The 21,709-nt window shown below is 40.2% G+C and overlaps 1 protein-coding gene across 2 annotated transcripts in view; it reads left to right on the top strand.

Annotated features, from left to right (window-relative positions):
- The first annotated feature begins 5,494 nt into the window (after window positions 1-5,494).
- The window catches only part of cdk18 (cyclin dependent kinase 18), a 49,922-nt gene continuing 33,707 nt past the window's right edge, over window positions 5,495-21,709 (top strand). For both annotated transcript variants that reach the window (XR_007399128.1, XM_049021616.1), the window contains exon 1: window positions 5,495-5,745. The gene's annotated coding sequence lies outside the window, so the exon portion shown is untranslated. The remainder of the gene's footprint in view (window positions 5,746-21,709) is intronic.

The raw sequence follows: 21,709 nt of genomic DNA, 5'->3' as shown, positions 1-21,709 counted from the left end.
TTGGTGCCTATTGGATATATAAATTTTCTGAAGATTTAAAGAAATCAGTTTGTGTGTGGGGAGGGTGACAATAACATGGATGAAGTTACTTGGCAGCTAAACTGGGGGTTGATTAAAAATAAACTACTCAAAGGATTCACATAATTGAAAGTCTGCACAAATATGAAAGTGAATGACATATTTCTTGACAATCATATTCCATGCATTACATTCATCTGAAAAATGTCCCCTAGGGGCAGATGTATTCATGCTGTATTGACTTGAGATTATGACAGGGTCCTGCCACTTGGTGGTGCTATTCTTAAAAAAATTTGCCATGAAGAGTAAGGAAGTGATGGAAGAGAATGAGAGAAGTCTCCTTTGGATTGTTGTCACTAACTAGTGTCTGGAAGTTGAGCGATCAGAGATGGTATGTATCCTCTCGCTTTTTGTCAAGATTTTGCATAAGTGAACTTGCAGAAAATGATTGGTTACTAAGATTCTGGCATGCCTCATTGGTTCAGGAGTATGATTCCTATCTCTGATACAAGAGGTCCTGGGTTCAAATTGCATTCCCAATGCAATATAATGCTTACATGTATGGGCAGTGGTGTCTTAATGGTCAGGGAAGCACACTTGTAAATGAATGATTGCTGGTTTGAATCCCTGGCCAGCAAGGTACCACTGAGGTACCCTGAGCAAGGTACTACCCCCAAGCACTGCTCCACTGTCCCTAAATTTGGTGCCCCCCCTGCTATGCTATGATGTCACATATGGGTTAAATGCAGAGGGTTATGTTAGGATAGGTTAGGTTAGGGTTATAAGGCTAAAATCCACCTATGATAATACCCCCGCACCATCGGATTTGTGAGCGTAGTGGGTTGTGGCCTGTGGCCTGGTCCCTACGCATGCACGCGTGCAAAGGAAGGATCTATTTTGCTCCGTTTCTGAGATATTCAAAAACAACGTTATAACTTTTTTCCTATATAGGTGCATTTTGATTTTATTGGTTGACTCTACTTGTTGAGACGGGCCCTAGGAACTTTGTTGCAAGTCTCTGCGATATTCCTAGGCGGAGATACGCCTGCTTCCAGTTTGGATGCTAACATTCTAACTTTTGAGAACAGCAGATTTTACATCGAGGAGGCGCAGTACGCGTAGATCCAAAGTTTCAGCCATCTGACCATGCTAAGGTATTGTACATGCTAACTTTTGAGATAACTGCGGATTCTGCATCTAGGAGGCACAGAACACATAGATGCAAAGTTTCAGCCAGATGTGAGCTTGTTAACTGGAATGCTAAAATTTCCTAAGTCCAAAGTTCATTTCTGAGCAAAGTTGCCACAGTTCCTGTACAGAAATACATATTGGAGCTTCCTGAGTGGAATGGTATAGGTTAGGATTAGGTTAGGGTATACAATAGCTTGAAGTAACATCTATGATGTTCAGAGTGCACTGGCTGCATTAAACCTTTAACTTTTCCCCTTTCTATTGTTTTAGGTTCCCTTGGCAGAGATGCCCATACCCCCAGGTGAAGGCGGCGAGAAGTCCCTCTGGTGAAAGTGGCCCCCTAGTGGCTTGGCTTTAATATTGCATCTATAATTTTTTGTGTAAGTAGCCCTGTGGGGAGGATGATGTATGTTTTGGGTGCTGTCCTGAAACTGCTAAAATAAAATAGAATAGAAAATACAGATGAAAATAAAACAAAAAACGGCAGCGGCTTGTTTCTCCCCCATACCCCCCCGGGTTTTTTTTTTATTTATTTGTACCTCCCAGAAACTCCTGGCGAGAAAGGATCTCCTTATAGCCTAGGTAAGTTACTCTAATGTCTTTGTACCCCTTATTTGCATTTGAATGTTGAAGAGATTTTGTTATTTAATATGGTTGTTCCTGGCAGAGCTGAAGACCCTGTACGATGGAGGCTGACATTGGTGGTAAGTAGGAGTAGTATTTATCCATTAAACCTATATATGGTAAGTATGAAGAAACCTAAAGGTAAGTGAGGCAAATGGCTGGATAACACTCAGAGAGATAAAATTATATGCTTAATTTAATTATATATATTTTTTAATTAAAAATAAATAAGTGGGTCAATAAATAGATCCTACTGTATATTGCTAGGATGGATCAATACATCAATAAATAAATAAATCAAATGAATTGATACAAGAGGATAAACAGATAATACAAGCATAAATAAGTGTGACTAAAAGAAAATAAAATAAAAATGATTGGGGGATATATATATATATATAGGGCTTAAGGTGGACTTTAAAAGAGGGGTCTTTAGGGTTAGGGGGAGCGGGAGTAAGGGGAGGTTTTAGGGTTAGGGGGAGTGGAAGTACTTAGGGTTGGGAAAGGAGAGGGTAAGGAGGAGTTTTTTTAGGTTAACCCTCTGGAGTTGACGGCATCATCGGCGATGTCGTGTAACTTTCTTGTGTATTTCAAACTCGCTGAAATCATATTGTAGAAACATGGAAAAAATGATGACTAAGTCCATAATCTGTCTCCTTTTCATATTCATATAAACGGCAATTGTTGGAAATATTAAAGTTTTTAAAATTGATTTTAAAATCAGAAAAAAAGTAAACCATGTCATCTTTCTTTGTTTTACATTCTAAATAGCCGCATTTCCGCGTATTCAAATCGCATTCGCATGGTAATTTGATGCACAACGCAACAGTGAAACACGATCCAGGTACATCCCCATCAGCGCCATAAGGGGGGGGGGGATGTGGCCAGGTGTGAATGGCTCGTGCATACACATGAAAGTTGCTACAAATTCAATGAAAGGAGCTAGAAATAGTGACATGAGTTTTTCTTATTTATTTATTCAACTGAATGTTGCAACTACACCATTTAGTCATCTTCATGTAGCGAAGATTTTGCTGATCAGATATCTGGGATCAAAACAAGTTTCCATCATTGCTTACTGTGTAATTTTATAATATTTCTGCAAGTGTTCCAACCTGCATTTTGCAACGTCTATACTTGGATGTCAAATTACAAACTTCACATGAATCTGACATATTTACAAAGTACACTAAGATGAATATGAGTTTAATGCCAAATGAAATATATCATAAATAATTTATTTTCCATGAATTAAGTTTATGACATTGAATGAAATGTGTGACCATGCCCCAGTGAGTGAAACTGTCTTCCCTACCCTTAGACCTCAGAAGGTTAAGGGGAAGGGGAGTTAGGGGGGGTCCTCGGGCTTAGGGGGAGAGGGGGTAAGGGGGAGTCCCTTAGGGTTAGGGGGAGAGGGAGGATTCTGAGGGTTAGGTAATAAGGTTAGGGTTGCCGAACTGACGGTTGGTTATGGTTAGGAAAAATGTCATTTTTGATCTGTGTCATCAGATATCAACATGGGTTTTTATGACTGGGCTTGTCCCCAATAGGATAGCAAACCACAGATTAGCATGCTTTAGCAGCATATTTCCTACTCTCCAACAGCCTTTTGTTTGACCCTAAGGCCCCAAATTAGGGTTAGGGTTAGCGAACTGAGGCTAGGGTTAGGGTTAGAAAAACTATGGTATTTTCAAATATCAAAATGTGTTTTTATAACAGTTCTGCTCCCCCGTTGGATAGGAAACCGCCGATTAGCCTACTTTAGTAGCATATTTTCTACTGTCCAACAACATATTGTTTCACCCTAAGGCCTCAAATTAGGGTTAGTGAACTGAGGCTGGGGTTATGCTTAGAAATAATATGGCATTTTCAGGCATCAACATGGGTTTTTATGACTGCCACACCAGCTCTGGACCCTCCTACATTGTAGGCCCCGCTGGGTTCTCCGGTTTCAGTTCCTGCCCCAGCCTCCAGTTTTCCCTATCAGTCCTTCTGCATCCACCAGCTTCTGCCCTGATTCCAGTCCTGATTCCTGTCTGGGTCACTGTCCAGTGAGCCCCTCAGTGCCATCTGACCTTAGCCCTGCAGTTCCCTTGATGCCTCCAGGTCCCACCGGACTGCCAAAACCTATGGAGATCTGTGCTGTGGGACCGACATCTAGCATTCTGGTGTCCTCCAGAGAACCCAGTCCTGCCCTTTCTGCCCTTACGCCTCAGTGTTTGCCCTTCTACCCTGCCTTGTCTTGGTCCCCCCTGGTTTGCACCCTGCCCTGTTGTCTTGCCCTGTCTCGCTTCCTTTGTGATATGTACTTGGTTCTTTGACCCTGTCCTTATGGTCCTTCCACATGTTTGTCCTGTCCCTGACCTCTTGTCTGTTCAGCATGTCGTCCCTATGGGTTTTGTCATTGCCCCTGGTCTCCGTTGAACTCCTAAAACCTTGCCCCTTAGGGTTATTTGTGTTGTGTATGGTCCTGGTGGGTGTGTAGTGTCTCACCCCCTGGTTGTCTGTGGTCCTAACCTGGTTCGTCCAGTTTCCCCATCATCCCTGTTGTGTAGTGTTTTCATATTCGATCTGCTTAGTCTTATTCCTGAGTTTGTTTCGTCTTCCCAGTTCTTCAGTCTTGAGAGTCTGTGCGTCTGCTGTTCGACCCTCTCCAGCCATGTTTGATGAGTAGATGAACTTTTTCTATGATTTGTTGGGACATCTGGCTATGAGCATACATAAGATTTCATCTTTTTATATCCAATGGTTTCTCAGTTATAAGCAATTTTGAGTTACAGTGACTGCATTTGGCGATAGATATGAAATTTGGAGCATCACCCCAGAATGTCATACCATCTAGACATAGCAAGACTGATAAATAGCTTACCCCTCAAATAGTCCACACCCATGAAATACACTCGTCTGTAGCATCAAAAAAACTACCCTGATTAAAATCTTACAGACAAGTTTTTTGTCTACATGTAGATTCTCAGTTCAAATCAATTTTCAATTCAAATTTTGTGTGAATACTCGGTCATACACTGAGTAATTGTAGCCTGCTTAAATTTGATTGGCTGTTAGCCATTTTCATGAGTAGATGAAGTTTTATTAAATGATTAGCTGAACCGGGGCGACATGGTGGTGCAGTGGTTAGCACTGTTGCTTCACACCTCTGGGTCCCAGGTTGGAGTCTCCGCCTGGGTCACGTGCGGAGATTGCATGTTCTCCCCATGTCGTCGTAGGGTTTCCTCCGGGTACTCCGGTTTCCCCCCACAGTCCAAAAACATGCTGAGGATAATTGGACTTGCTAAATTGCTCATAGGAGTGAATGGTGAGTGAGTGTGCCCTGCAATGGGCTGGCCCCCCATCCTGAGTTGTTCCCTGCCTCGTGTCCATTGCTTCTGGGATAGGCTCTGGACCCCCCGTGACCCAGTTGGATAAGCGGTTTGGAAAATGGATGGACGCCACCAATAATAATAATTATTATTATTATCATTATTAAGTTGAAGCAGTTTTGAGAAATAGATACCCAAGTTTATTCTCTTCGTATTAACTCTTCCGCACATGCACAGAAGCCTCTCTCTTCATTTTAGTTGCCCAAGAGCGTTTAGGTGCAAAGCTCTACCACTGGCTGTTGCTATAACAATGGGGGCGGGGCGTTGGGCAAGTGGGGGTGGAGGAAAGCTCTTATAACGAGAGAAACGTATTTCTTTTCTGTTTTTCAATTCTTCTTCATTTCTTATTCGTCCTGCTCTGCAACCGTAACCGTAGAGCTCTCACTCTTTTACTGGAAAATACTTGATTAATGTCTTCAATATAAATCACGTACGACTTGGGAATTACTGCATTGAGTGAAAAGTAGCAGAGGCCAGGAGGCCCCCGGCTCGGAGCTCGAGGACTGCTTGTCTCCTGTTTTCTTTATAAGTCCTTGTGAGTATCAGTACGGATCCAAATTGTATTCGTCTAATGCTTGTGTGTCTAAATCAGACCTGTTGCTGTTGTCCTTGCAGCGTGGTTAAAAGTAGTTTCAGAGGGTTGATAGGTTTACATATTAGTGTTATTTTGAACGGAGAAAGTGCTTCTTTACCAGCATATGAATGTGCGGTTCGCGCCGTAGATCAGCTGCACAATTACATATTTTGATCAGAATAAAGCTGTGGTGGCCGCTGATTGATTCTAATCTCAAAGCATGGAGCTTTTCTTTACTTTAAGTGTTATTGCTATTTTTTTTTTACATAGTAATGCCACTTTATCAAAGAGCTTCGTGGTAGCATGTTAAACTATTGCGTCTTCATTCGCTAAATGATTTTGAACTGTCGTGTGGGTGAGTTCAGTAAATTCAGCACATGATGCTCAGTATCTGGGTAAATTGCAATGTTTACATAACTGCAGCGATCATTATTAAAAGATTAAAGTGCTGCACCATAACCGTTAACGTTTTATTAACAGACGTGACGTAAAGCAGCCATTTGATTTCTGAAGCGACTAATTTGTCCAGTGAATTTATTCAACGTTAGACTAATTCATGTCCAGGTTTATGAAAAATTAATTAACATTTAGCACGGTAAGCTATCATGTTGCAGGGTATGATATTTAAAATATCAAAATTGTTTCTCACAGGATGATATCTGTATTTAATTTCCACATTTTAAACTACAGTGTCTTACTACAAACGTTATAAAAAAAACCCTGCAACGGTTATTGGAAAGAAATTGTTTTAAAAGGTTTTTGTTGTATGTCTGTATTATCACAAAAATAATTTAAAAAATGCTGTTTAGTAAGAGCTTCGTAAGCAGTATATCATGCTTAAAATTCCACAAACGTTAAAATACATTTAGGCAAGATGGGAAAATTGAAATTTTTATGTTTTTAGATCTATGAAACACATTAACCAAAGTAACTAATGGTTATGGTGTCCTTCAATTTTGTTTTTAATAACTGCAATTAACGGAGTGGCATTTTTATTGTCATTAAATGTAAATTATATATTATAATTAAACATGATATTACATGATTAGTTTTGGTAATTTGGTCTGTTCTTCCCGCCAAAGAAATAGTTATTTCTGCAAATAAGTTACTGTTATCTCTTTTGTGAGACCTTGGATAAAATACTTAAGCACGGTCCCCTCCTATCTCTCTCTCTTCCTATGTGTCTGTAGTCGCTCTGTAAGGTTATTACTAAAGGTTAATCTCCTTTCCACAAAGTAACAATGTATATTTAGAATACCCACTCTATTGCTGGTGCCATTTTCCATTAATTTGAATGTCTGGGATGGACTACATTAAATAAGTGGTTGATGGATGGATGGATGGATGGTTTGCTTACTGGAATGCTGAAACGGTAATAGCCCAGTCTCACTGTGCATTGCTGAAGGTTTTTGGCTGTTGTGGGGGTTGTAACATAATTAGATATTTCAAAGGAATTCAGGTCCTAGGAAACCAAGGGTAGTCCATCTAATGCAGCTTGCCCCTTGCTAAAGACCAGGAGCTAGAATAGTAAATAAATAACATTTATAATGTGTGGTTACATTCTAAGTCATAAGCCCTGCTACCCTGACACGGAGGATTAGTTAGAAGATGGATGTTGGGACTTAGTCAGTGATATGGATTCCAAACGTTGATGCATAGCAGTTTGGGAGTTGTGTTCTTATGATCTTAACTCCACTCACATCACAAAGTGACAGAGAGCATTCACTGCTCCTTTGGATTAAGGAACTTGCTCAGTTATTATATGAATGCTCTGTAGCCATAAGATTTGAACCCACAACCTTCCAAACATGGGCACTGTTCCCTAATTAATTGAGCTACAAACCCCACCACTTGAACTAGAAAGTTCTGTGTTCTTTTGAATTACTTCAGTGTATGCATAAAAGTTAAAATGTATATACACTGAAGAGTCAAAACATTATGACCACCCATAGACTATGTGAATATCTATGATTTTGTGCCAAATACCTTGAAACACCTTCAGAGGTCTTGTTGAATCAATGTCTCAGCAGGTCACAGCTGGTCTTGTGGCACAAGGAGAACCAACACCAGGCAGGTGATCATAGGCTGCATTCACATTGCCAGCCACATCGTTCAGTTCCGATTTTTTTTGCTCAGATCGGCTTTGTCTATCTTGAAGGTTCACATTCATACCTACAAGTGACCTGTATCTGACTGCAATGTGAACGCATCGGTCCTCCGTCACGCATGTGCACATTGATACGTTTTTACATGGGTCAACTGTGTCACCAACAACAAAAAACGTCATATATGTGGGACGACTCATGGCATTAAAAATGGAGGCATTAGTAGCTCACGCATGTATTGCACTTTGCTCTGGAGGACGACAAACAGTGAATCAGCTGTACATGAGCAGGTCGAAAAGGAGAAAAAGCCAGGCGGCTAGCTTTTTCTGATTTCGCAGTTATTGCTGGAACTGCTGCAACAAGAGATGTGTGGGTACGAGCCTGCCGGTGCAGGCTGATGATGTCAGCGCATGCGTATAAGCAAAAAGCCACATGAATTCCGATCTGAGCGTTGACATTCAGGTCACATGGCTGCGAATTGGATATGTATTCGATTTAGTACCACATATGAAAGTGACACAAATCCGATTTAAAAAGATCAGATTTGTGTCACATTTAGGCAAAAAAAAATCAGATTTGAGTCACTTCAGCATGGCAGTGTGAATGTAGCCACAATGTTTTGGCTCTTTATAGGTATATGTAGGGGCGGCATGGTGATACAGTGGTTAGCACTGTTGCCTCACACCTCTGGGACCCGGGTTTGAGTCTCCGCTTGGGTCACATGTGTGTGGAGTTTGCATGTTCTCCCCATGTTGTCGTGGGGTTTCCTCCAGGTACACCGGTTTCCCCCTACAGTCCGAAAACATGCTGAGGCTAATTGGAGTTGCTAAATTGCCCGTAGGTATGCATGTGTGAGTGAATGGTGTGTGAGTGTGCCCTGCGATGGGCTGGCCCCCCCTCCTGGGTTGTTCCTTGCCTTTTGCCCATTGCTTCCGGGATAGGCTCCGGAGCCCCCGTGACCCAGTAGGTTAAGCGGTTTGGAGAATGGATGGATGGATGGAGGTATATGTATGTAGTGTGTATATAATACAAATTAAACAATCCAATAAATTCCTTGGACAATTGCAATAAAACATTATTCACCAGGGTATGTTATTCAACTGTCAGGTACTCTACCACATTGAATTCCCAGTTTGCGACTAATCTGCAATGGGATGTACGGATCTGGAAAAATTAAGAGACCGCGCTAAAAAAAAAAAAAAACTTGCATTTTAAAATCCTGGTTTAATCTTGGTTCTGCTGGCAGAAGGCTACACTGAGCAGCAGGTTGCTTCTAGGTTCGTGTGTACGGCAGTACACAAGAATAAGGTGAAGCAGACACTGGAAACGACCAGAAACCAGCCATATAAAGGTCAGAAGAGGTTAATTTATCCGACAGTTTCTCATGAGTTGGAGGATGTCATCAAATGACCTTCAAAAGGAATGGGAAACATTAATTGCAGGTATGAAGTTCACTGCTTGGGCCGTTCATGTCAGGCTCCTAGAAGCAGGACTGAAGTCCCGTAAAGCAAGGAAGAAGCCCTTCATTAATGGGAAACGGAGAAGAACCAGGCTCCAGTTTGAAGGAAAAAAAATATAGTATTCAGACGTACATTCAACGACTGAGTGAAATAAAGAATTGTGCTGTGGTGTAATGATTTTTTTTTCCAGAACTATATATGAAGAAATGCAACAGCATGTTCTCTAAACCGGCAATCCTCAACTTTTTAAACCACCAGGCCCAGCTGTTAGCCTGCGGGGGGTCTGTCCTTGTGGCAGCCCATAACGAACATCCTGGAGCCACTAGTTGATATTCTTGGCCCACCTGTGAGGTCCAATAATTGATGCACCCTGCTCTAAATCCTTACCATCAATGGCCTAGGAGGATTTCTCAAGCTGGCTGTTCGGGTCACAGAAATAAGTACTACTTCCAAAGGACCTGTTGTGTATAACCTGTATTGGTCTATTTTTCAACATGTTGATGGGCACAACAAAATGTGTTTTGGCAACAGCAGGGGACTTGGAAATGTGCGTTTTATGGGTTGGTCACGTAACTTCAATACACAGGACATGACACCAGCCTGAATGAAGGGGAATGCACAACAGTTTTTTCTGTCTAAAAATGGCAGATAGCTGAAAGGGATTTTTTTCTTCTTAAAGTTAAAAAACACCTTTGCTGAGCTCTGGAACATATGTTACGATAAATGTAAACGATAACCAAATGACAAATTCCATTTTTAAAATACGAACTTTTTTCTTATTAATGACCCTCTGTAATTAATTTGTAATTGCGTTTGTGGGTTTCGAGTTTACAAATTTAAGTGAAAGGTTTGTTAGTAGGCAGTTCTGAGATGGTATAATCTGTGATTGACCATTGATTAAGAATTGTATTTATTAATGCATTCATTGGGGGGAAGGGTTTCATTTTTTCCAAAAAGGGAAATCATGTGTCCCAAGTATTTTGGTGAACGATATATTTGATTTAATCCAAATTGCAGATAACAATGCTGACTGATAAAGAATTTTACTGTTGACATATATTTGTGCCTGATGATAATGACTACAATCATACATCTGTTGTCGTTAAGTAATAACTTACACAGTACAGGGCTACAGTGAGCCTTGAGCCAATCTCAGGAAATACAGGGTAAAATGCAGGAGGTCACCCTGAACAGAAAACAAGCCCTTTGTGGGCCACACACTCACATTTTCATGACAATTCAAAGATGCTAGTTTGCCTATCCACAGGATGTGTCAGAATAATAGAGAGGTGGAGGCAGGTAGTATTGGACCCTAGATTTATTGAATAGAATTATCTCTGGTATACTCTGCATATTGGCTCAGGGATTGAATGCACTTCTGCACCTTTGCTCTGCTTTGTACCATAAAGTACATTACATATTATATTTGTTATATATGTATAATATACATATTATACTTGGATTCTGAAATATTTCATTTTACTTTGAAACTTTTATGCAGTTCCATCAGCCCTAATTTATTCTGTGCATGTACTGTAGCAATGCATAAAATTATTTTGAGGTCCAGTATACTGTGATCTAGATTCTCCCAATAAAAAAATAAAACAAAACACGTTATGTTCAAAACTTAACTTACCTTTCTTATGTATGTGTTGAATGGTAAAAACATTTAGGTGAAATGAGGTTAATTCACCCTGTGACCCTTACCAAGATCAATGGATAGAAGATGGATGGCTTGGATGGATTAGTGCACAGGGAAAAATAATTTCTAATCCATTCATCCATCTGTCTATCTGGTACAGCTTAACCGGTATAGGATTACTGTTAGTGATTTTATGTGAACTAAGTTCCTTCCATATCATAAATACAAACCACATTGATAACAAATACATTGTACAGCCTGTTCCTTTTGATAATGATTCCTACAAACATACATCCCTTGTAATAAGTAACATATTATGTGTTCAAACATTCAGTATGCAGTCCTTTGGCAAGACCATGGTGATAAGCTGGACCAAATTTAACACCATATTAAATTTGCTTTCACAAGGATGTTTGCAATGGCACAAAAAAAGGAAAAAATCCTGAACAACACATTTCTTTTTCCTTACAGCTAGAGAGTGTTGGCTAGATGATGTCCTCGTGCAAGTCTCATCGTGCTGTGCAGCTCTTTGAATCTATTTTTAGTTGCACACCCAACCTTATGCAGATTGTAATTTGACATGGTAGCATTCTATCCTGAATTCCCTTCTGTTCCTCTTGGTGCTATATCACTTATGAAGCCTGAACATACAGATAACAGTGCTTGAAGTGGAGCAGAATGCATTACTAGCACCTTAGTGTTTTTCTCTTCAGAGTGTGCCAGCACCTCTCAGTATTGCTGGTACTGAAGAACAAGGGGAGTTTTCCCCACTTCCATCACTGACAAATAGTAATAGGAAGTTAGGGTGGCATTTGAATCCTCATTGCTGGAGGTGTAAGGCAGTGAGTGATACTATTCACTGTACCATTCTGTCCCATGTAAGGTTAATAATGAAAGGTAATGTTTAGACTCCTGCAAGTGCTGTGAAAGTCAAAATCTCCCAAATGCATACACTGCATTGGAGAATTGGTATACTATAGGATAGTGCTGGGTGATATCACATCAATTATTATATCACTCGTGTAATAAACACCAGGAATTCAGATGATGGGCGAAACATTTGGCCAGATGCCAGCTTTTCAATACTATATGGATGTTAATTTACACTCATTCTTAAAGAATAGGATACTATGTATTATATTTTAAGTGTTTTACAGATTTTTTTTTCTAAAAATTTAAAATTACACCATACACCCACCATAATAATATATACAAAAAATGACAGATATATAAAATCGTAAGTCAGAGTTAAAGTGTAAATATTTGTGTATATATAATATAATGTGGTCCATAATACGTTCTTCCAGTCTTCAGTAGTCCAGTGGCGGTGTTTCATGGCCCAGAGAAGCGTCTTTGTCTTATTCTGACGTATTAGCAATGGCTTTCTTGCTGCAACTTGTCCTGTCAAACCTGCAGCTCGAAGTCTTCTCTTCACAGTTGAAACTGAGACTTGCTTACTATGAGTACTATTACGCTGTGCTTGAAGTTGTGGTCCTGTGAGCCGCCTATCACACAAGCTGATGCTCATGAAGGTATGGTACCACAGTGTGTTCCAACACTGCTTTTATGCCGACAGAGGGGGTCATCCAGAAAAGTTGGAAAACCTGCGGGAATTAGTAGCACCAGCTTTCAAGGCTTGATCAACTTCCATTGCTGCAGAACAGCTTTAAATTTTTAACCCATTTTGTGTTCCTTAAAAATGACCTTTTTGTATAATTCTGAAACGTACATTATTTTCAGTTTTGGGCAACCTTACCTGTTTTTTAACCTCTGGCAGTTCACCACTTACCTTTGTACCATTTCAAGCTATTCATTGGACTTGAACAACTTGAATTGCAATAAATAACTGGGAAAATGTGCACATGATACATTTCTTGAGGTATTTCTTCCTCCTACAAGAAATGGAGTATCTTTTGTCCTCCAAAAAAAAATCCATCCAATTCATCCAGCTTCCATCCACTTACTTTCACTGGAGAATGGTGGTGGACTCTGTGCCTGTTTGAGCCAGTTCAAGCCTGGCCTTAGCACACCTGTGAGTTCTTGAGCAAGGCCCTTAACCCCCTGCTCCCTGGCCACTGCTATGGGTGGCTGCCCTTCATGGCTAGCTTGCTCTCACCAACACAGAACAAGTTGGGGGAGGCGTAAAGAGAATTCTATGTAAAAGTACATATTATTATTATTATTATTATTATTAATAATAATAATAATAATAATAATAATATTGATATTAGTATTTTATTATTAGTGGTATCATTATTAGTAGTATTTATAGAAATATTGTCTATCCATCTATCGGCAATTCTCATTGTATTTAATGGCAGAATGGCAATAGACAGAGGATATGTCTGACTAAATCTTAAATGATCCTTCATGGATAGTTTTTGGTTTACTACTAGATTTACCAGGTAAACCCAAAATCTGAAGCTGGGAGAATTAAACCAGTTGAAAAATTGTCATATGTGATCTTACTGTACTTGTCATTTAAATAGATACTAAAGAGGAAAGGTTGCTTGTGTGGAATTGTAGCAATAAAGTCATAAAAACTGTTAAAAGGCCATAAAGTAAAAAAAAAAATATTTTTCTCAACATAACATTGCATTGCAATTAGTGTTTTTTTAACTGCTGTACTGTTTAAGATTAACTTCTAAGTTCAGTTCTTTAATACCTTCCCTACAATCAAAAATGCACTTTTTGATCACTTCCTCAAAACGGTGGAGGAGATGTTGATTTATGATGGATAATCTCCCATGGTATCTGATTTAGTGGGTAGCAAAAGTAGCAAAAAGCATCACCATGCAACCATGCAATGAATATTTCCTGCTGCATTATTGTATTTCTTGGACTTATGGTTTAGTACTGTTCCACTGCCACTGTGATAACTCCAAAACCAATTGATGGATCTTTTTTAAAACCTTGTAGCATTGTACGGGTGATTAGACTAATTTAAATTTTGAGACGGATCACCCTTGAAGAGACAATCTCACATTGAAGAGACACCGCTTAGTGGCAGCAAAGAGAAGGGTGAGTACATATGATATGTATTCTATTTTTTTAACTAGAATTTAGTGATCATTGTTGACGCACCACAGTGCACAACAACGAAATGTTAACCCATATGTGAAGTCGTGACAGAGCAGGGGGCAGCTAATTCAGGGAGCAGCGCTTGGGGGTGGTATCTTGCTCAGCGTACCTCAGTGGTGTCTTGCTGGCAAATATAAGACATTACACACAAAACATTAAAAATGGCCTGGACAAAATTATTGGCACCCTAAACTTAATACTTAGTAGCACACCCTTGCAAATAATGTCATTTTAATCACTTTCTGTAACAATCAATGAATCTTGCGTCTCTCCACTGGAATTTCGGACCACACTTCCTTTGCCAGCTGCTCCAGGTCTCTCATTTGAAGGGTTCTTTCTCCCGACTGCTGGTTTTAGATCTCTCCACAGGTGCTGTATCGCATTTAGATCTGGACTCTTTGCTGGCCACTTCATAACTCTCCAGCACTTAGGTCAAAAAGTACCCAGAAATGGTTTAAAAAGTGTGCTTTGGGTCATTTTCCCATGACCTGGGTCCGGCTGAGACCCAGCTTTTTGACACTGGACCCTACATTGCGCCCCGGAATTCTTTGGTAGTCTTCAGATTTCATAATACTATGCAAACGCTCCAGACTACAAGTGCCTGAAGCAGCAAAGCAACCCCAAAACATCAGTGAACCTCTAACATGTTTGACTGTAGGGACCGTTTTTTTTTTTTTTCTCTTTGAAGGCTTCTTTTTGTTTTTGGTAAACAGTATCACCAGTTTATTTCTATTTGTTTTATAAAACACCTGCATGCACCAATGTGTCATTGATATAGGGACGAGCAATGGCACAATAGCAGGAATAAAAAGTTGCGTAACTGTCTTCAGTAGAGAATGTCCTATTTGCTTCAGTATTGACTACTAAGGACTATTGCAGGGTGCTTTTTTGGTTAAAATATATTAGACTTTTATTGAAAATTTGCAAAAGAGCCTGCAGCGTCGACTCTTAACCACATGAACCAAAGTTTTGATGTACTGTGACTTTGGCACATTTAGAGACATGTGTTCATTCCAGGGGTGTCTGAAATGGGGGAACGCGTCCACCCCAATATCTGCAGAACCATCTCCCTTCTTTCCAAGTTAATAAATAAATAATCAACAGCATGTTCCTTTTCTTTCATTATGATTCCACACATTACTGAGGACAATTCACTGCACATTCATAACACAAGGATGAACCTAGACTGTAGTTGTGTATCAGACAAAATAATTTTATCATATGGATCAGATATTTTTTAGTTATTTTTGGTTATGAAACTGTGCCCTTAACAATATTAGTCTTATTCTAAATGAGCTGACAACAGTGATAAGAGACAGTTAAGTGAGGCTCAGACCAACCTTACGAAAGAATATTTTATGGAGGAAATACTTAACTAAGAATGTTTTGGGACAGTGGAGCATTAACAGACAACTTTATTTAGAACTTACAAATGACATAGAGTTAAGAAGGTTTTGGGAAACGTGCACCTCGACTTGAGTTTTAAACGAATCACACCCAAACAGAAATAGCTCCACCTCATGATAGCAAAGAGAAGATCAGCTCTGGCCCTTGATCTTGTCTGCATGATAACTCAAAAATTGTTTATCTTTTCAAAAATTTGCAGGCATACTGTATGGTGAAGATCTGGACCTTTTCATATTTTGAAACAAACTTGAAGCAACTGCACTTTGTTACGGCCAAGAGAAGGATGAATTATGATGCATATCCTTGTGAACATGATCTATCAATCTATTATTATTTGCTCTGTTTTCCCTTTTTTGATCTTTGATGCATCTAATTACTTTGCAAAAACATTATATGGAAGAAGATCTACACCTAAAAATGTACAATTGCTCAGATTCAACATTACCTTAAAGTTCTATCTGCAATGAGAACCGAGAGCCTCCTTCTTGTGATAGTTAAACTTCCTAGGAATATTGTACAGGTCCGTCAGTCATACAGATTTTTGGTCACTAGCCTCCCCATTTGGCAAATTTTATCCATAGCAGTCTGGTAGCCAAAAAGCGAAATTCAGGTTGGGGGACTTTGCAAAACTTACTGTGGGAGAATCTAATCCTGTCACTTTTTTTGGAGATATGGGCAAAGTGTAAGTTTGGTAGGTAAGGAGAATGCACTGATTAGTGTGTTGTCACACCATCTCAAGGATGAGAGGCGAAGTGCAGCCACGTAGTGGGTGATTCCTCAGCACCACACTAGTCAATAATGATCCAGAGTGAGTTTTTTTTCTTTTTCGGTGTCTGAACTGCCAATCTTGCCACCAACCCCCAAGTTTTTCCCTGTAATTTGGAGGACCTCTTTTATAGAGTTGGATGTAGATGAACGTCATACCCAGGATGAAGCAAATGCAGGTTAAGGGCCTTGTTCAAGGCCCCAACAGAGTAGAATCACTCTGGGCATTCACAGGGTTTGAACCAGCAACCTTCCAGTTGCTGGCACAGATCCCTAGTCTCAGAGCCACCACTCTGTCTCACAAGGTAGGCTTTTCATAATTTTCTTTAGACAGCAGTATTTTTGTTCTGCAAAATTTATCATACGTTCACATGTAGTTAGTGTTCCAACATAACCAAATAAATGGCTTTACAGTGTACTTCCAAACTTCAGTCTCAACTATGTGTGTATGTGTGTGTGCATTTGTGTCTATAACTGTCATGACATGCACACAAGGCAGGTGCACCAACATGGACATACAACAATGACTGAACAGGGGCTAAGAGACGCTAATATACATGACTAACAAAGGAACAAATGCAGGCAGCTATGGCTGGCTAACAAGAGGACAGGAACAAGAGGTAAGACTAACAACTCCAGGCATGGCTGATCAGAAGCCACTCCTGAGGGAAACGCAGGGATTGAACAAGCGGGGGCAGGGCTAGACGTGACAGTACCTCCACTCCCTCCCTACCCCAAAGGTGTACACTCTCGGTGCGCAAAACAAATCGGGGAGGTGACCCAAGGGACCGCATGAGAGGATAGACACAGGGCAGGACCAGGGATGCTGGACAGGGTCGAAAACCAGGCAATCTGACTCTCAGGACCAAAGGAATTAGGAACAGGACCAAGCAGACAGAACAATCAACCATTACACCAAAGGATCAACAGCAGACACTACCAAGAACACTTACGGGACCAGACACTACTTGAACCTGGGGGACAGACAGAAGTAGGACGATGGACTTTGTGGACAACAACCTGGGCAGACAAAATGACAGGAAAAGGACTGACACATGGAAGTACCACCAGAATTGGCCCAGTGTGAACTACAGGGAGAACAGACTAGGGCAGACCCTGTCGCACCCCACTTCCCACGACCTCCCCCTTGAGAGCCTCGAAAATGGCTACAGTAGGCAAGGGGAGGATATGCCAACCTGGCAGGAGCTGAAGTAGCATTGGCTACAGCACAGGTGACGAAGGCGAGAAGGCGGTGCTCTGCGCTGAGTCGCAGCGATTCTTCGCAGGTGGGTTGGTGATGATGACTGCAGCTTCCCAAAGCTCACTGATGAAAAATGAACAGTCGAAGACTAGAGGAAGAGCCACTCTGGCTCTGGGAGCAATTGTCCCCCTCATCAGCTCATCTGTGTCTTCCATATCTGATGAGTATGCTTTTGACCGGTTCTCCATGTTGGGCCGGGAAGTTAGACGGGCAGCCTCCAGACAGGATTGGTTGGCTTCAATCACAGAGCAAGTCCGTCAGAAGATCTCAGATGGATCTTGGGAGCAGTCACGGGGTCGTTCAGTGGGTTCGGTCATTCTGTCATGTCATGCAAGAATTCCCTGAGCTGGGGCATTTTGTGAATCACACAAAGCAGGTGTACCAACATGGAAATACAATACAACAATGACACTAATATACATGACTAACAATGGAGCAAATACAAGGCAGCTGTGGCTGGTTACCAAGAAGGCAGGAACAAGGGGCAAGACTGATTAGAAGCCACACCCAAGGGAAACGCAAGGATCGGTCAAGTGGGGTGTGGCTGGACATGACAGGAACATATCAATGAATCAGTTCTTTCTGAGCTATATGTACTCGTGACAAAAAAAGTTAAGCACCCAGACGGTGGAAATGGTGGAAACAAAATGAATCTGCATGTGGTGAAAGGAACATGTAACTGTCTTGCAGTGATTATGATATCAGATCAAACGGAAAACAGAGTCGGCAGTATGGGTACACCGCTGAACCCGCGCCCCAGAGCCTGGATACATGTGGCAATACAATGCAGAAAGGAGTCGTACAGCCGATTTATCCTCTCCTGCAGCAAGTTAGCCCACAGCTGCTGTAACTGGCTCTCAAGATCCTGCAGAATGGCACTGGGCCTGAGTTGACGTCTGAGCTGTTCCTGTTTTCTGGCATCACCTGGTCAACTGTTCAGTGCCAAAAGCAGTATAATGTCATCTGAAGACAGGGAAAATAGAAGCTCGATGCTCAATCTGGTGAGTTTAAAGACGTGGTTTTTGTTGGTCAAAAGCGCAATGTCATTTCGCTGCCTTAAAATAGCAACGCGCCGATAATGCGCCTGGCCAGACCTCAATTAATATATACCACTCCTACAAGCACAAAATGAGTGCAAAATCAATTGTTTTTTTGAGAACGTGTGTGCTTGGAGTGAAAATGAGGTATAATCTGGAATGAAACTACCAAAACCATTGTGTCGTGCTTTCCACCAGTGCAAAATAGGGTCTTTAATGTTGATAGCCAGATAGCTAGCTAACTAAGATCATTGTTAATTGTGAATATAAAGTGAGATTAGTTTGTATCTTGTTGACAACAAACCATGTAAGTCTACTTAAAACATGAATCCGTTCACTGATGGCTGAGTAAAGATTGGTTTCTATTTGTGGTGCTAAGACATTATGTTGGTTTAGGTTTATTCATTTAAAGAACTTCCTAAGAAAATTTGTTTTTTCATGGTTCTGAAATGAATTTTTGGATATATGTGTTTTTCATCTGATATTGACAACGTATTCTTTGGTATGGCATGATCTCTGTGAAATAAGAGTCTGAAATGTATATTTTCCCGGTAGCTGGAAGCCATGTCATGAAAAGCTTTAAAAACAAATAATAAAACTTTAAATTCAACTCCTACCAGCAGCTAGTGCAAGCATGCAAGCACAAAAAAATGCTCTCTCTTTCCTTAGTAGCTGTTATGGGAGTAATCATCTCTCTTTTCTTGGTACCTGTTACGGGAGTATTATTCTCTCTTTACTTAGGAGTCTTGCAGCTGCATTTTGGACCAACTGCAAAGAAACTACCGCAAACCACTGTGTTTGTTTTTCAAACTTAAGAGCCGAATCAAAGATAATAAAAAAAAAGATTTTTTACATGGCTGGGTACTTCAGCTGACAGTGGGCCCAAGTTACTTGCTATAACTCTGAAAGCGTCAGGAATCCCAAAGATGATAATATCAGTTTTGTCTTGATTTAGTTTAAAAAATTGTTTGACATCCAGCACTGCACAACCCTTAGATAGTTAGAGATGCGTTGAAGTACACCATTTCCACCCGGATTGAGCGGAAGCTATAAATGTGTCATCTGTATAACAATGATATGATATACTTAAAAAAAATTTTAATTGACTATAAATATATTTGAAATAAGTAAAGAAACTGAAGAGTGAGCTTATAGGGGTTGGGGTGTATCTGTGATTATCCTCTAGGAGTACAGCTTGTAAAGGTGTTTTGGAGATTATTATGCGTATGAGTCCATGGCTTTTTCCACATTGTGCTCTAATAGTCCTTTATAATTTAATGCATGTCCAATGTAACTTTAAATGGAATGAATTAAGTAAAGTAAAAATCAGCTAGTTTGTGCAGAAACACTGCAGGGTATTCTACTTGCAAGGATATTTGGCATGACTAAGTAAACTATCAAAAATTAGAATGTTAGGTAACACTTTACTTAAGGATGACACCAACATAAGCCCTTCATGATAGCTGATATAATTTATAAAAACCATGTAGAAATGCTTGTTCCTACTTTTGTAACTATCGTAAATGCTGACATCGGGAACTCCTGTATCAAGTTGACATATCTTTGTTGACTGTTATTTATGCTGACATGAAGTTGTGTTATGATTTTTTTTCATTCAAGTGACAAAGGTTATGACTGACGACACTTCAGTGTATCAGAGGGACATAAAGTGTCATAATTTGTCATGTAAAGCCAGCTGTAAAACAGAAGGTAAATTCTTTTCAAAGGAGCATTACATGGCCACAATGAACAGCAGCATACAGAGAAAAAAAATGAATAACACCAACCATGCGGACATTTTTCATGTCAGCACCATATGATGCAGATTATTTATTTATTTATTTTTATTTTTTTCCGGCAGTGACAACAGAAAATATCTTGCTCCGTAACATTAGCCGCCACTGGCTGATAAATGTTAAGGAACGTAGTTCCTGGTTTTGAGCTCCTGGACCTTCTTGACTGGGAACTTTTGGAGTTCCTGCCCACTTGTTGTTTCCCACTGCACAACAGAAACTCTAACCTTTATGCTAAATAAGTATGGGTGATGCAAAAAGCTCGTAGGTTAAAATTCATATGCATAATTTCATATGAAACCACACCACCTCAAAACAATGGTGGAAGAACAAGTGATTTTGTTAGTAATCTGTTAGTTATTGGGGGGATCGATTGCGATCAAAACGAAACACCGGCTTTTATATTTCATTTCTATGACCTGGAACATTTTTATAACTCATTATTCAATCTGGCCATTAGACTCATCATTAGACTTTGTTTCCACAGAATAAAAAATAGCGTAACATTATTCCGCTCATAAGTGCTGGCCATCGGTTGTTTGAAGTCAGTTGTTGTTCACCTCAAATGATACCAACGATGCTTATTTAATTTGTACCATCTGTAAAGATTGAATGAATGAATATATAAACTTGTGCTTTTGTGACCATGTAACCCTGCCTAAAGTATTCACCTTCTCTTCTACAGTTGGCTTTACATGACAAATTATGTAATTTTATGTCACACTGAAACACTGAAGTGTACAGAGTCAGTCTTATAACCTTTTATGTCGCTTGAATGAAAAAAGCAACGTAAGACAACTTTATGTCAGAATGAACTTATGACAGTCGACCGTAGGTGATACGTCAACTAGACACAGGAGTAGCCAATGTCACCATTTTTGACAGCTATAAAAGATGGAATACACCTTTATAAATGATTTTGCCAAGGTATGTCAGCTGGCATGAAGGGATTCTGCTGGTGTCTTGGAGCCTTAAGTGCACCCTTAAGTCTAACTGAATGTTGTATAAACACGTGTGGCTTTGCAAGTGTTGCCATACAAAATTTACTAAGTACTCCTAGAAGAGAAGTAATAATAATAACAATAATTCAAAATTACTACAGTAGAAACTTGGAAACCGGGCTAATAATGGTCTTTCATATGCCGAGATTCAGCTGCCAAAACATGGTTCGATTGTTATGTGGGCAAGAAGGCCCAACTGGGAACCCCCCCCCCCCCCCCCCCCCCCCCCACTCACTCACATACACATAGAAAATGTCTATTATGCTTTGCTTCTAATGAGGAGACAAATTGTACTGCCTAATGTGGGGAGCATCAAGGGCCCCTAATAGCAAGCATGTGCTTTATTCGGATAACGCAGCCAAAAGAATCTAGC

Source organism: Brienomyrus brachyistius, chromosome 8 (genome assembly GCF_023856365.1).
Source record: "Brienomyrus brachyistius isolate T26 chromosome 8, BBRACH_0.4, whole genome shotgun sequence".
Classification (NCBI taxonomy): Eukaryota; Metazoa; Chordata; class Actinopteri; order Osteoglossiformes; family Mormyridae; genus Brienomyrus; species Brienomyrus brachyistius.
Note: the sequence above shows the minus strand (reverse complement) of the source record. Positions and strands in the feature narration are given on the sequence as shown.